Source organism: Ovis aries, chromosome 2, assembly GCF_016772045.2.
Source record: "Ovis aries strain OAR_USU_Benz2616 breed Rambouillet chromosome 2, ARS-UI_Ramb_v3.0, whole genome shotgun sequence".
Lineage (NCBI taxonomy): Eukaryota > Metazoa > Chordata > Mammalia > Artiodactyla > Bovidae > Ovis > Ovis aries.
Window position 1 is genome coordinate 72,759,657 of NC_056055.1, and position 16,385 is coordinate 72,776,041.

At 41.9% G+C, this 16,385-nt stretch overlaps 1 long non-coding RNA gene across 1 annotated transcript in view; it reads right to left on the reverse strand.

The window, feature by feature from the left end:
* LOC132659178 (uncharacterized) overlaps positions 1–16,385 on the reverse strand; it is an 81,218-nt gene that overhangs the window by 4,758 nt on the left and 60,075 nt on the right. The gene's annotated exons all lie outside the window — the stretch shown is intronic.

Genomic DNA, 16,385 nt, shown 5'->3' on the forward strand with positions numbered 1-16,385 from the left:
CCAGGTTCCTCTGTCCATGGGATTTCTCAGGCAAGTACACTGGAGTAGGTTGCCATTCCCTTCTCCAGGCAATCTTCCTGACCCAGCGATCGAAGCCAGGTCTCCTGCATTGCAGGCAGATTCCATTCCAAACTGGTCCTTTGAGAAATTTATATGGATACTTTACCAGGGGTTGCTACCACTTCCAAGCAGGCTCTTGCCGCCAGTCTGGCTAAACTCTGGATCAGGTGATGGTCTTCCTATCTAAATTTCCTTACAATTTCAAGTTGGTGAAATAGGATTATCCTTCCTATTGAGAAAAGCATTTGACTCTAGAGGCAGTCAAATTAGTAACAATAAATAGATATATTTATTCATTCTGTAAACACAGAAACTGTGGGGACATGAAATTGAAAAATATCAAGTCTTGCTCGTGTGAGCTTCATCCCCACAGATTGTACCTTCACCTCTGCAGAAAATGAAGGTGCTTTGTGAGTTAGGGGTGAAGTTTTTGATCATTTAAAAGTTTATGGAAGGAAATTTTACAGTTCCTAAGGTACCTATTTCAGTTATTCATACTCCTCATAGCTAGGGAATTTTTCTTTATTCTAACTCGGGATTTCTCAACATCTGCTCTGTTGACATTCAGGACTAGATAATTCCTTGTTGTGGGGGCTGTCTTGTGCATTGTAGGATGTGAGTAGTCCCCCAGGCCTCTACTCACTAGATGCCAGTAGCACATCCCTAGTTGAGACAATCAAAAGTGTCTCAGACATTGCCAAATATTCCCTGGGGGACAGAGCTAATGATCTAACTTGAATTTGTTCTTTAACAATCTGATGTCATGTTTTTGTTACTGTTTATATTTACTGTAGAGATAGAGATTAATTTGCCATTATTTTCTGTTGAATAATATCAAGGGAAGTCAGGCAGAGGAACCAGAGATCAAATTGCCAACTTCCACTGGATCACCGAAAAAGCAAGAGAGTTCCAGAAAAACATCTACTTCTGCTTTATTGACTACACCAAAGCCTTTGACTGTGTGGACCACAATAAACTGTGGAAAATTCTGAAAGAGATAGAAATACCAGACTACCTGACCTGCCTCCTGAGAAATCTGTATGCAGGTCAGGAAGCAACAGTTAGAACTGGACATGGAACAACAGACTGGTTCCAAATAGGAAAAGGAGTACATCAAGGCTGTATATTGTCACCCTGCTTATTTAACTTATATGCAGAGTACATCATGAGAAACACTGGGCTGGAGGAAGCACAAGCTGGAATCAAGATTACTGGGAGAAATATCAATAACCTCAGATATGCAGATGACACCACCCTAATGGCAGAAAGTGAAGAGGAACTAAAGAGCCTCTTGATGAAAGTGAAAAGGAGAGTGAAAAAGTTGGCTTAAAGCTCAACATTCAGAAAACTAAGATCATGGCATCCAGTCCCATCACTTCATGGCAAATAGATGGAGAAACAGTGGCTGACTTTATTTTTTGGGGCTCCAAAATCACTGCAGATGGTGATTGCAGCCATGAAATTAAAAGACGCTTACTCCTTGGAAGGAAAGTTATGACCAACCCAGATAGCATTTTAAAAAGCAGAGATATTACTTTGCCAACAAAGGTCTATCTAGTCAAGGCTTGGTTTTTCCAGTAGTTGTGTATGGATGTGAGAGTTGGACTATAAAGAAAGCTTTGCTTTTCTTTTCCCAAAATTGTTGCTTTTGAACTGTGGGGTTGAAGAAGACCCTTGAGAGTCCTTTGGACTGCAAGGAGATCCAACCAGTCTATCCTAAAGGAGATCAGTGCTGGGTGTTCACTGGAAGGACTGATGTGGAAGCTGAAACTCCAGTAGTTTGGCCACCTGATGCCAAGAGCTGACTCTGATTGCAAAAGACTCTGATGCTAGGAAAGATTGAGGGCAGGAGAAGAAGGGGATGACAGAGGATGAGATGGTTGGATGGCATCACCAACTCCATGGACATGGGTTTGAGTGGACTCCAGGAGTTGGTGATGGACAGGGAGGCCTGGCGTGCTGCAGTTCATGGGGTCGCAAAGAGTCGGACACAACTGAGCTACTGAACTGAACTGAACTGAAGCAGATGCAGAAGTTTCATCCTCTGACTAGATCTCATATTGTTAAGAGTATAACAGTGTAACACTGGCATGATTGTTTTAATTTTTATTGACAAGATTCCCAGTTTCCTTTCCTCCCATTTTTTTCATTATGTTCATAGGCAAGAGTGTCATAGACAGATTGCTAGCTGGCTTTCTTTTGAAGTCAGTGATACTTCACTATTTTAATATGTCCATTCAATATGCAATTTGCTGACAGCTATATAGCCTCTCCCTAGAAAGATATGTATATACATATAATTTTAGGAAATTCAAAGCTACCACCTCTCTAAGCCCTTTCCTGCATCCCAGGTTAAGATTCTATGTTTTAAAACTAGTGCTGCTTCCTTGAGTTATGATTTTGTGAGGTTATGAAATAAAGGAGGCCTGAATATGGATATTTATAATAATAACTTCATAAGAGTCAGACACAACTGAGTGACTGAATTGAACTGAAATGAATATGGATAATAAAGTTTGATCAGCATGATGGCTTTGCTCTTTCTAGGTAAACACTGCAGGCACTCTTAACCTTTTGTCAAGCATCCTATTTTCATCTCCATTGTTATTGTGGGCCTTTGTGTTGTTGCTAACCCATTATTGCTCTTTGCTTTAATTACTGATTTTGACAGCAGCAGAGCCATATTACTCAACAATAGAAGATGGGATGTGTACCACCCTTTCCCCTGCCTACCCACCAGCCAGTAGTTGCTGCAGAACCAAACAGAGCTCTTTGAGGCTAGTGTGACCCTGCTATGAGCTCATCCACCCCTTCAAATGTACTCCCCCTGCAAAGAAAGAAAGAAACCGTATCCACAGCAGCATTGATGAGAAGTCCAAAGGATTCTTTGGAAGGGAAGAACAAAAATTAGTATATTGTCAAGCAAAGAACTTTTAAATAACTATACAGACACTTCTCTAATGTTGCTCTCTCTACAGTTCTCCCATTCAATCTCTATCCCCTCTGGCACTCCTCTCCTCCTGTGCAGAGTAATTACTCTTTGCCCTCAAACCCAGATGTCGCACTTATCCTGGTGAACAGATAAAAAAGGCTTGAAGTTCATGGGACCGCCCCCCCCCCCAACTTTCTGAGAAGGCAGTTTAGGATCACCAATAATTATTTCAACATGTCCTTTGGTGAGTCACTTTCCCTCATCCCAAACTCAGTAATTTATCAGAGTATTTTTTTTCTAAGCACATAACAGTATTCTTCCCCAAAGAATTCTCATATTACTTACTGAGGCTAATAGTTTTGCCATATCATTACACAAGTAAGAGATAGCATAGCTGGTTATTTTCTATATCCTTGCTACTGAAAGTGTGCTCCTGGGATCAGCAGCATTAGTAGTACCTGGGAATTTGTTAGAAATTCAAAATCTCAAGCTCCACCCTGTCTTACTGAATCATTATCTGCATTTTAACAATAGTCCCAAGTGATCCGTGTGCATACTAAGGTCCCCCCTCCCCTACCACCATCTTCATGTCCTTACCACCTAAGCTGGAGTTCCCCTGGGGTCCTGGAATAAACTGCCTCCTTCGTCCTCCATTCTGCTCCCAGATTGAAGAGTTGGTTTCATGTAAGGGATAAGGCAGCAGATTTCCGTTAGTTAAAAGTGGCTCCTCAGCCACCCATCTCCCACCCAACCCTATACCCAGTACCTGAGATTATCTTTGATTACATTCTGCTCTCTCCATCACAAATCTTATGGTTTGGGGAGGGGGGAGGGTGCAGAATCTGAAAATTTTATAATAATCCCCATTTACAGATGAGGAAACAAAGGCTCAGGAAGATCAAGTAACCAGTCCAAGTTCTCACAGATGATCAGGAGACAAAGGCAGATCAAGCCCCAGCCTCTCCTTTCATCTGTATCACGCTGACGTTCTTTTATAACCACAATGCCAGGTGTAATTAGTTATTGGACATTCAGTGTGTGTATATTGTCAACTACAAATTGGCCTGTGTCAAGAGCATTTGACAGCTACTGAACAACAACAGGGCATACGCCATCCTGCCTCTGCAGAGACTGGGCTTCCCTGCTGGCTCAGAGGGTAAAGAATCCACCTGCAGTGCAGGAGACCTGGATTTGATCCCTAGGCTGGGGAGATCTATTGAAGAAGGGAACAGCTACCCATTCCAGGATTCTGTTCCTGGACAGAGGAACCTGGCAGGCTACAGTCCACGGGGCCATGAGCACTACTAAGTGACTTTCACACACTCTGCAGAGATTGAACCCTGTGCTGCTGCAGCTGCCGACCTTCAACACCCCCTGCGGGAGTTCAGGGTGGAGTTAGGCACTCTGTGCTCCAGGGAATACAGTGAAGCTGGTCTTGAGATAGTTACATACTTTCAGGAACTGATTTCAAGATCCCAATCCTTGCATCTCTTCATATGTAGAAAATCACTAAAACCCTTCAGGGTGACATCAGCTCCTCCTGACTAGCAGAAAACCTTTTGTAAAGTAAGTCCTTGATTTCACTGAACACCTCCTTCACCAAAATCTTATACATTGACCTTCCCCCACTGCCTCTTTGGAGCAGTCTCTCAGAGCTATCTGATGTACTGTCTCCTGCGATGCAGTCTTCCTTTTGCCCTGAATACAACTTAATTTGCAACTCTCACGTGATGTATCTTTTTTAGTTGATAGTTAATATACACCTATGAGATTCTTTTCATAAGACCTTGTCCCTTTATTCAAGCAGCCCATATTTGGAGGCTGTCAGTGACAAGTAAATTCGCAATACACTGTGATACGTGATACCATGGTGCTAAATGTAGGATGCTGTGAACACTGACAGGAAGGACGTCTAATTCAGCATTGGCTATGAAGTTCAGTTTACTCAGAAGCATGATATTCTGGCTGAAACTGAAGAAAAACCTGGGGAGAAGAATATTTGAGCAGATAAACAGTGTGAAGTTCAGAAACGAGAGATCATGTGGCCAATTCAAGGAAAGGAAAGAAACACAGTGACTGAAGCTGGAGCGGGTGGGGAGGAGGACTAGGTGAGTCAACCAATGAGAAAAGGCCCAGATGGAAGCAGGATCCTGGTTATGAGGAACCTCAGAAGGCACATAAGGAGTTTGAAGTCAAGGAGCCTCAAGGAAGTTTTTAAGCACAGGAGGGACATGATCACGTTGTGTTTTAGAAAAGACGGCTCTTCTGTGTGGTGACAGAGTCAAAGGACGGCATGAGAAAAATAATAGAGTTGAGGTAGAAGGAAGTTAAAATAATATGGACAAGAGATATGGTGGCCTGAATTAGGATGATAGCAGGAAGGATAGAGATGCAAAAGGTAGATCTCTTTAGGAGGTAAATTTCAATGGGGCTTGATTGATGAAATGTGAGTATAAGCAGAAAGAACAGTGTGAAAACACAAAAAGATACAGCACTGAAGATTGAACTCCCCAGGTCGGCAGGTGCTTATATGTTACTGGAGATCAGTGGAGAAATAACTTCAGAAAGAATGAAGAGACAAAGCCAAAGCAAAAATAACACCCCGATGTGGATGTGACTGGTGATGGAAGTAAAGTCCACTGCTGTAAAGAGCATTATTGCATAGGAACCTGGAATGTCAGGTCCATGAATCAGGCAAATTGGAAGCACTCAAATGGGAGATAGCAACAGTGAATGCCAACATTTTAGGAATCCGTGAACTAAAACAGACTGGAATGGGTGAATTTAACTCAGATGACCATTATATCTACTACTGTGGGCAAGAATCCCTTAGAAGAAATGGAGTAGCCATCAAGGTCAACAACAGAGTCCAAAATGCAGTATTTGCATGCAATCTCAAAAATGATGGAATGATCTTTATTCGTTTCCAAGGGAAACCATTCAGTATCACAGTAATCCAAGTCTATGCCACAATCAGTAATGCTGAAGAAGCTGAAGTTCAACGGTTCTATGAAGACTTACAACACCTTCTAGAACTAACAGCAAAAAAAGATGTCCTCTTCATTATAGGGGAAGGAAATGCAAAAGTAGGAAGTCAAGAAATACCTGAGGTAACAGGCAAATTTGGCCTTGAAGTTCAGAAAGAAGCAGGGCAAAGGCTAATAGAATTTTGCCAAGAGAGCGCACTGGTCATAGTAAACACTCTCTTCCAACAACACAAGAGAACACTCTACAGATTGACATCACCAGACAGTCAATACTGAAATCAGACTGATTATATTCTTTGCAGCCAAAGATGGAGAAGCTCTATACAGTCAGCAAAAACAAGACCAGGAGCTGACTGTGGCTCAAATCATGAACTCTTTATTGCCAAATTCAGACTGAAATTGAAGAACATAGGGAAAACCACTAGACCATTCAGGTATGACCTAAATCAAATCCCCACGATTATACAGTGGAAGTGAGAAATAGATTTAAGGGCCTAGATCTGACAGAGTGCCTGAAGAACTAAGGATGGAGGTTTGTGACATTGTACAGGAGACAGGGATCAAGATCATCCCCATGGAAAAGAACTGCAAAAAAGGCAAAATGGTTGTCAGAGGAGGCCTTACAAATAGCGGTGAAAAGAAGACAAACAAAAGACAACAGAGAAAAGGAAAGACATACCCATTTGAATGCAGAATTCCAAAGAACAGCATGGAGAGATAAGAAAGCCTTCCTCAATGATCAATGCAAAGAAATAGAGGGAAGCAATAGAATGGGAGAGACAAGAGATCTCTTCAAGAAAATTAGAGATACCAAGGGAAAATCTCATGCAAAGATGGGCACAATAAAGGACAGAAACAGTATGGACCTAACAGAAGCAGAACATACTAAGAAGAGGTGGCAAGAATACACAGAAGAACTGTAAACAAAGAGCTTCACAACCCAGATAATCACGATGGTGTGATCACTCACCTAAAGCCAGACATGCTGGAGTGGGAAGTCGAGTGGGCCTTAAGAAGCATTGCTAAGAACAAAGTTAGTGCAGGTGATGGAATTCCAGCTGAGCTATTTCAAATCCTGGAAGATAATGCTGTGAAAGTGCTGCACTCAATATGCCAGCAAATTTGGAAAACTCAGCAGTGGCCACAGGACTGGAAAAGGTCAGTTTTCATTCCAATCCCAAAGAAAGGCAATGCCAAAGAATGCCCAAACTACTGCACAATTGCACATATCTCTCACGCTAGTAAAGTAATGCTCAAAATTCTCCAAGCCAGGCTTCAACAGCACATGAACCATGAAATTCCTGATGTTCAAGTTGGATTTATAAAATGCAGAGAAATCAAGATCAAATTGCCAACATCCACTGGATCATCAAAAAAGCAAGACAGTTCCAGAAAAATATCTACTTCTGCTTTATTGACTATGCCAAAGCCTTTGACTGTGTGGATCACAACAAACTGTGGAAAATTCTTCAAGAGGTGGTCAGACCACCTGATCTGCCTCTTGAGAAATCTGTATGCAGGTCAAGAAGCAACATTTAGAACTGGACATGGAACAACAGACTGGTTCCAAATTGGGAAAGGACTACGTCAAGGCGGTATATTGTCACCCTGCTTATTTAACTTATATGCAAAGTACATCATAAGAAATGCTGGGCTGGATGAAGCACAAGCTGGAATCAAGATTGCAGGGAGAAATATCAATAACCTCAGATATTCAGATGACACCACACTTACGGCAGAAAGTGAAGAAGAATGAAAGAGCCTCTTGATGAAAGTGAACGAGGAAAATGAAAAAGCTGGCTTAAAACTCAACATTCAGAAAACTAAGATCATGGCATCTGGTCCCATCACTTCATGGCAAATAGATGGGGAAACAGTGGAAATGGTGACAGACTTTATTTTTTTGGGCTCCAAAATCACTGCAGATGGTGATTGCAGCCATGAAATTAAAAGATGCTTACTCCTTGGATGGAAAGTTATGACCAACCTAGACAGCATATTAAAAAGCAGAGCCATGACTTGGCCAACAAAGGTCCATCTAGTCAAAGCTATGGTTTTTCCAGTAGTCATGTATAGATGTGAGAGTTGGACTATAAAGAAAGCTGAGCACCCAAAATTGATGCTTTTGAACTGTAGCGTTAGAGAAGACTCTTGAGAGTCCCTTGGACTGCAAGGAGATCAAATGAGTCCATCCTAAAGGAAATCAGTCGTGAATATTCATTGGAAGAACTGATGCTGAAGCTGAAATTCCAATCCTTTGGCCACCTGATGCGAAGAACTGACTCATTTGAAAAGACCCTGATACTGGGAAAGACTGAGGGCAGGGAGAAAAAGGGATGAAAGAGGATGAGATGGTTGGATGGCATCACCGACTAAATGTGAAGGAGGAAACAGACAGAGCTGGACTCCATCCTAGGCCAGGCTGTGAACAATAGGCTACATGTATGGTCACCCTCCCAAGGGACTCTGAATTTTGTGCCCAGTGTCTATAGAAGTGGCATACCAACGGAAAATCAGACCCCTGGATAAAAGAGCCCCAGGACTTGTACTTAGACTCTCCATTGCCTAAAGAATATGCTAATTATCTCTGTAACAGAACAAAGTGGTAAATTCCATTATGTTTATCAGGATATGACCACAGGCCAATTGATAAATATCCACTGTTTATCTTCTCTTGTAACACATGAATCATGGGTTAACTTTGATCGTATCTCTCTTTTACCTTGTCTAGACTAGTTTCAAGGAATTCGGGGAGGTGGGTTTGAGCAAGTACACTTAGGGTATATAGTTCAGTTCAGTTCACTCAGTCGTGTCTGACTGTTTGCGACCCCATGAATCGCAGCACACCAGGCCTCCCTGTCCATCACCAACTCCCGGAGCTCACTCAGACTCACGTCCATCGAGTCCGTGATGCCATCCAGCCATCTCATCCTCTGTTGTCCCCTTCTTCTCTTGCCCACAATCCCTCCCAGCATCAAAGTCTTTTTCCAATGAGTCACCTCTTCGCATGAGGTGGCCAAAGTACTGGAGTTTCAGCTTTAGCATCATTCCTTCCAAAGAAATCCCAGGGCTGATCTCCTTCAGAATGGACTGGTTGGATCTCCTTGCAGTCCAAGGGACTCTCAAGAGTCTTCTCCAACACCACACTTCAAAAGCATCAATTCTTCGGTGCTCAGCCTTCTTCACAGTCCAACTCTCACATCCATACATGACCACAGGAAAAACCATAGCCTTGACTAGACGGACCTTAGCCGGCAAAGTAATGTCTCTGCTTTTAAATATGCTATCTAGGTTGCTCATAACTTTTCTTCCAAGGAGTAAGCGTCTTTTAATTTCATGGCTGCAATCACCATCTGCAGTGATTTTGGAGCCCCCAAAAATAAAGTCTGACACTGTTTCTACTGTTTCCCCATCTATTTCCCGTGAAGTGATGGGACCAGATGCCATGATCTTCGTTTTCTAAATGTTGAGCTTTAAGCCAACTTTTTCACTCTCCTCTTTCACTTTCATCAAGAGGCTTTTTAGCTCCTCTTCACTTTCTGCCATAAGGGTGGTGTCATCTGCATATCTGAGGTTATTGATATTTCTCCTGGCAATCTTGATTCCAGCTTGTGTTTCTTCTAGTCCAGCATTTCTCATGATGTACTCTGCATATAAGTTAAATAAGCAGGGTGACAATATACAGCCTTGACGTACTCCTTTCCCAATTTGGAACCAGTCTGTTGTTCCATGTCCAGTTCTAACTGTTGCTTCCTGACCTGCATACAGATTTCTCAAGAGGCAGGTCAGGTGGTCTGTATTCCCATCTCTTTCAGAGTTTTCCACAGTTTGTTGTGATCTACACAGTCAAAGGCTTTGGCATAGTCAATAAAGCAGAAGTAGATGTTTTTCTGGAACTCTCTTGCTTTTTCGATGATCCAGCGGATGTTGGCAATTTGATCTCTGGTTCCTCTGCCTTTTCTAAAACCAGCTTGAACATCTGGAAGTTCACAGTTCACATATTGCTGAAACCTGGCTTGGAGAATTTTGACCATTACTTTGCTAGCGTGTGAGATGGGTGCAATTGTGCGGTAGTTTGAGCATTCTTTGGCATTGCCTTTCTTTGGGATTGGAATGAAAACTGACCTTTTCCAGTCCCGTGGCCACTGCTGAGTTTTCCAAATTTGTTGGCATATTGAGTGCAGCACTTTCACAGCATCATCTTCCAGGATTTGCAATAGCTCAATTGGAATTCCATCACCTCCACTAGCTTTGTTCGTAGTGATGCTTTCTAAGGTCCACTTGACTTCACATTCCAGGATATCTGGCTCTAGATGAGTGATCGCACCATTGTGATTATCCGGGTCATGAAGATCTTTTTGTACAGTTCTTCTGTGTATTCTTGCCACCTCTTCTTAATATCTTCTGCTTCTGTTAGGTCCATACAATTTTTGTTCTTTATCAAGCCCATCTTTGCATGAAATTGTTCCCTTGGTATCTCTAATTTTCTTGAAGAGATCTCTAGTCTTTCCCATTCTGTTATTTTCCTCTATTTCTTCGCACTGATCGCTGAAGAAGGCTTTCTGATCTCTTCTTGCTATTCTTTGGAACTCTGCATTCAGATGCTTATATATTTCCTTTTCTCCTTTGTTTTTCGCTTCTCTTCTTTTCACAGCTATTTGTAAAGCTTCCCCAGACAGCCATTTTGCTTTTTTGCATTTCTTTCCCATGGGGATGGTCTTGATCCCTGTCTCCTGTACAATGTCACGAACCTCATTCCATAGTTCATCAGGCACTCTATCTATCAGATCTAGGCCCTTAAATCTATTTCTCACTTCCACTGTATAATCATAAGGGATTTGATTTAGATCATACCTGAATGGTCTAGCGGTTTTCCCTGCTTTCTTCAATTTCAGTCTGAATTTGGTAATAAGGAGTTCATGATCTGAGCCACAGTCAGCTCCTGGTCTTGTTTTTGTTGACTGTATAGAGTTTCTCCATCTTTCGCTGCAGAGAATATAATCAGTCTGATTTCAGTGTTGACCATCTGGTGATGTCCATGTGTAGAGTCTTCTCTTGTGTCGTTGGAAGAGGGTGTTTGCTATGACCAGTGCATTTTCTTGGCAAAACTCTGTTAGTCTTTGCCCTGCTTCATTCCGCATTCCAAGGCCAAATTTGCCTGTTACTCCAGGTGTTTCTTGACTTCCTACTTTTGCATTCCAGTCCCCTGTAATGAAAAGTACATCTTTTCATTATCGGAAGCAAGGTCCAATGCTGTAAAGAGCAATATTGCATACGAACCTGGAATGTCAGGTCCATGAGTCAAGGCAAATTGGAAGTGGTCAAACAAGAGATGGCAAGAGTGAATGTCGACATTCTAGGAATCAGCAAACTAAAATGGACTGGAATGGGAGAATTTAACTCAGATGACCGTTATATCTACTACTGCAGGCAGGAATCCCTCAGAAGAAATGGAGTAGCCATCATGGTCAACAAAAGCGTCCGAAATGCAGTACTTGGATGCAATCTCAAAATGACAGAATGATCTCTGTTCATTTCCAAGGCAAACCATTCAGTATCACAGTAATCCAAGTCTATGTCCCAACCAGTAATGCCTAAGAAGCTGAAGTTGAATGGTTCTATGAACACCTACAAGACCTTTCAGAACTAGGGTATATAAGGTTTTCACAAAAACTGGTTGGGGTCCTTGGCTAAGAGGAGACTCTGCCTTGGGCCCGCCAGTGTAATGAACTGCACTCCACTATCTGCATTGTCCTTCTGAGTGAGTTTGTCTCCCGGAACGCGTGGCTACAGCAAACGGACATGAGTCTGAGTACACTCCGGGAGCTGGCGATGGACAGCGAGGCCTAGTGTTCTGTAGCCATGGGGTCGCAAAGAGTCAGACACGACTGAGCAACTGACCTGAACTGAACTGAGAACAGAAAGAAGACATCAGCATACTGTCCTCCATTTTTGCCTTAGGCAGGGGTGTAGATATTAGCACCATATATTTGAGTATGTTATAAAAAATATTCCTACAAATTATCTCCTAATTAACATGTGAATGCCACTTTATTGGCTAGTATACTTATGGCCAGATTTGCCCTTGTTATGGTTACAGGAAGTCTCATCAGTCATTTATTAAAGGTGAACATGCTTACTTGTGCAACTGGATCATTTCAGAGTATACACATTGAGAATTACTGTCACAGCATGATGTCATAAACAAAAACCATTACGGGAAACATTGAAGATTCTAGTCATTTCAAAAAAATTATGCTTCTCACTGCAAACAGTCCCTTGGTTACTGAATTATTAAACAAACTAAAACAAGAGAGGAACAAATAATAAGCCACAAACTATAGATGTTAAAAAAGGAACTGGCCATAAAACATAAAAATTGTCAAAGAAGAATAATACTGGCCACAGGGAAAGCAAACCTGGAATCTTATATAAGAGCAATGTATTGGCTAGTTCTGACTTCAGATAGGACTACTAAAATCTCTTCCATCCCCAAATGCCTATAAATAATTCTCAGTATCTTTTTTGACAGTACATGTAAAATCGGAAGTAATTTATTAAAAATCCTATGTATTTGAAATCTCAAGGATTAGGCTATAAATAAATTAACTATTTATTTTTTCATGTACTAAGAGGAAGCTAGAACAACAGAGAACCAGTTGCTTTTTCTCCCTAGCAGAGAGACAGGGAGAAAAGGCAATCTTAGTTTTTTTATTTATAGCTGTAGGCCAAAATGTAAAAGTTAACTATGAAAATGATACTAGGATTTCAAATTTGTATAAGAAATTTATGCATATATTAAAACTATGGTTGAAAAACATTCATAAGGGTTTTCCACATGATTCACATGAATCAGTTATCATTTTGTTTGAACTAGTTGTGTTTGCTTTGGTCCACGACAGTCATTCTAATTCTCATGTATCCTCCTTGGCCTTGCATCAAAAGATGCTATAGAAATATCGGCATTAAACTCACTGTTTTCCTGACGGGGGATGTTGTCAAGGACTAACTGTCCTCTGCTGCATATCACTTTTATAGGTACTCCCTAGGGATTTTTGCTCATGTTTGCTGCTGTGTCACTTCAGTCGTGTCTGACTCTGTGTGACCCCTTAGACAGCAGCCCACCAGGCTCCCCCATCCTAGGGATTCTTAAATGCCAGCAAAACTCCTTCTGAGTAAATGCCGTACTTTTATCTTGCAGACTTCCCTGGTGGCTCAGACGGTAAAGTGTCTGTCTACAATGCCAGAGACCTGGGTTCAATCCCTGGGTTGGGGAAGATTCCCTGGAGAAGGAAATGGCAACCCACTCCAGTACTCTTGCCTTGAAAATCCCATGGACGGAGGAGCTTGGTGCAGGCTACTGTCCATGGGGTCACAAAGAGTCCGGAGGGCATGACTGAGGGAATTCACTTTCACTTATCTTATAGATAAGATAAATCTTTAGCTAATCAAGTTTATTTTTCTTTTAGTTTTGACCACCTGGAAGGTAACTGCAAACTTTGGGATCCACCTTTCGTTATTATGCTTAGAAAGCATCACTATGAACAAAGTTAGTGGAGGTGATGGAATTCCAGGTGAGCTATTTCAAATCCTAAAAGATGATGCTGTGCAAGTGCTGCACTCAATATGCCAGCAAATTTGGAAAACTCAGCAGTGGTCACAGGACTGGAAAACGTCAGTTTTCATTCCAATCTCAAAGAAGTGAAGTGAAGTGAAGGGAAGTCGCTCAGTCATGTCCTACTCTTTGCGACCCAATGGACTGTAGCCCAACACGCTCCTTGGTCCATGGGATTTTCCAGGCATGAATACTGGAGTGGGTTGCCATTTCTTTCTCCAGGGGATCTTCCTGACCCAGGGATCGAACCCAGGTCTCCTGCATTGTAGGCAGACGCTTTACCGTCTGAGCTACCAGGGAAGCCCAATCTCAAAGAAATGCAATGCCAAAGAATGTTCAAACTACTGCACAACTGCACTCATTTGTGCAGGCTAGTAAAGTAAAGCTCAAAATTCTCCAAGTGAGGCTTCAACCGTACGTGAACCATGAACTTCCAGATGTTTAAGCTGGGTTTATAAAAGGCAGGGGAACCAAAGCTCAAACTGCCAACATCCGTTGGATCATAGAAAAAGCAAGAGAGTTCCAAAAAAACACCTACTTCTTCTTTATTGACTACGCCAAAGCCTTTGACTGTGTGGATCACAACAAACTGTGGAAAATTCTTCAAGAGGTAGGAATACCAGACCATCTGACCTGCCTCCTGAAAAATCTGTATGCAGGTCAAGAAGCAACAGTTAGAACTGGACATGGAACAACAGACTCATTCCAAATTGGGAAAGGAGTATGTCAAGGCTGTATATTGTCACCCTGCTTATTTAACTTACATGCAGAGTACATCATGCAAAATGCCAGGCTGGATGAAGCACAAGCTGGAATCAAGGCTACCAGGAGAAATATCAATAACCTCAGATATGCAGAGGGCTTCCCTGGTGGCTCAGAGGTTAAAGTGTTTGCCTGCAATGCGGGAGACTCGGGTTCGATCCCTGGGTTGGGAAGATCCCCTGGGAGAGGAAATGGCAACCCACTACTGTATTCTTGCCTGAGAATCCCATGGAGAGAAGAGCCTGGTAGGCTACAGTCCACGGGGTCGCAAAGAGCTGGACACAGCTGAGTGACTTCACTTTCACTTTTCACTTTCAGATATGCAGATGACACCACCCTTATGGCAGAAAGTGAAGAACTAAAGAGCCTCTTGATGAAAGTCCAAGAGGAGAATGAAAAAGTTGACTTAAAATTCAACATTCAGAAAACTAAGATCATGGCATCCGGTCCCATCACTTCATGGCAAACTGATGGACAAACAGTGGAAACAGTGAAAAGTACTTTATTTTCGTTGTCTCCAAAATCACTGCAGATGGTGACTGCAGCCATGAAATTAAAAGAGGCTTGCTCCTTGGAGGAGAAACTATGACCAACCTAGATAGCATGTTAAAAAGCAGAGACATGACTTTGCCAACAAAGGTCCATCTAGTTAAAGCTATGGTTTTTCCAGTAGTCATGTATGGATATGAGAGTTGGACTATAAAGAAAGCTGAGCACCCAAAATTGATGCTTTTGAACTGGTGGTGTTGGAGAAGACTCTTGAGAGTCCCTTGGACTGCAAGGCGATCAAACCATTCGATCCTAAAGGAAATCGGTCCTGAATATTCATTGGAAGGACTGATGCTGAAGCTGAAACTCCAATCCTTTGGCCACCTGATGTAAAGAACTGACTCAGAAAAGACCCTGATGCTGGGAAAGATTGAAGTCAAGAGGAGAAGGGGATAACAGAGGATGAGATAATTGGATGGCATCACCAACTCAATAGACATGAGTTTGAGTAGGCTCTGGGAGTTGGTGATGGACAGGGAAGCCTGGCATGCTGCAGTCTATAGGGTCGCAAAGAATCATATGTGACTGAGTGACTGTACTGAACTTTAGTTATTATATGGAACATAATTCTCACAAACCCTTGTGTGTTTTTTTCTCAAATTATGTAGGAACCTAAATAAAGTTATAAATTACTCATATTTATAGCCCTCAGACAATTTTAAGAACCCAACCAAATAGACAAAATTTAATGCAAATAAAATGATAAAACTAATACAGTTCATTCTAGTGGCATTAGTAAGCATGATGGACAAAGTTGTAATGACAAAATTGATCACTACATATAGGATTCTCTTGAACCCTATGCCTGTTTTTATGGTGTATGGTGTGATAACTCAATTCTTTCATTCCTTCTCTTCATTTAACTTACTGTGAAACTTTCATCCATATAGTGTGTTGCAATGACATTTAGGCTTTTTTGGGTGCAAACATATCCTTTAGATTTTAGGCCCCATCTCTTGTTTTTCTTATTGACTATGAAGACAAACACAATCCCAAGGATGAAAATACCATGGCAGTACTGTGGACTAAAAAAAGGTATACAACTTGAGAGTTGTGAGTTAAGTTTTATTTGGGGCAAAATGAGGACTTCAGCCCTGGAGGCTACATCTCAGATAGCTCTGAAGACTGCTCCAAAGAGGCAGTGGGGGAAAGTCAATCTATGAGGTTTTGCTGAAGGGGGAGTTCAATACCATGAATCACTCAATTTACAAAAGGTTTTTTGTTAGTCATGAGGATCTAATGTCACCATGAAGGGATTTAGTGCTTTTCTAGATATGAGGAGATGGAAGTGAAAGTGAAGTCGCTCAGTCATGTCCGACTCACTGAGACCCCATGGACTGTAGCCCACCAGGCTCCTCTGTCCATGGGATTCTCCAGGTAACAGTACTGGAGTGGATTGCCATTTCCTTCTCCAGGGGATCTTCCCAATCCAGGAACTGAACCCCGGTAGATGCAAGGAGATCATAAAATCTGTTCCTAA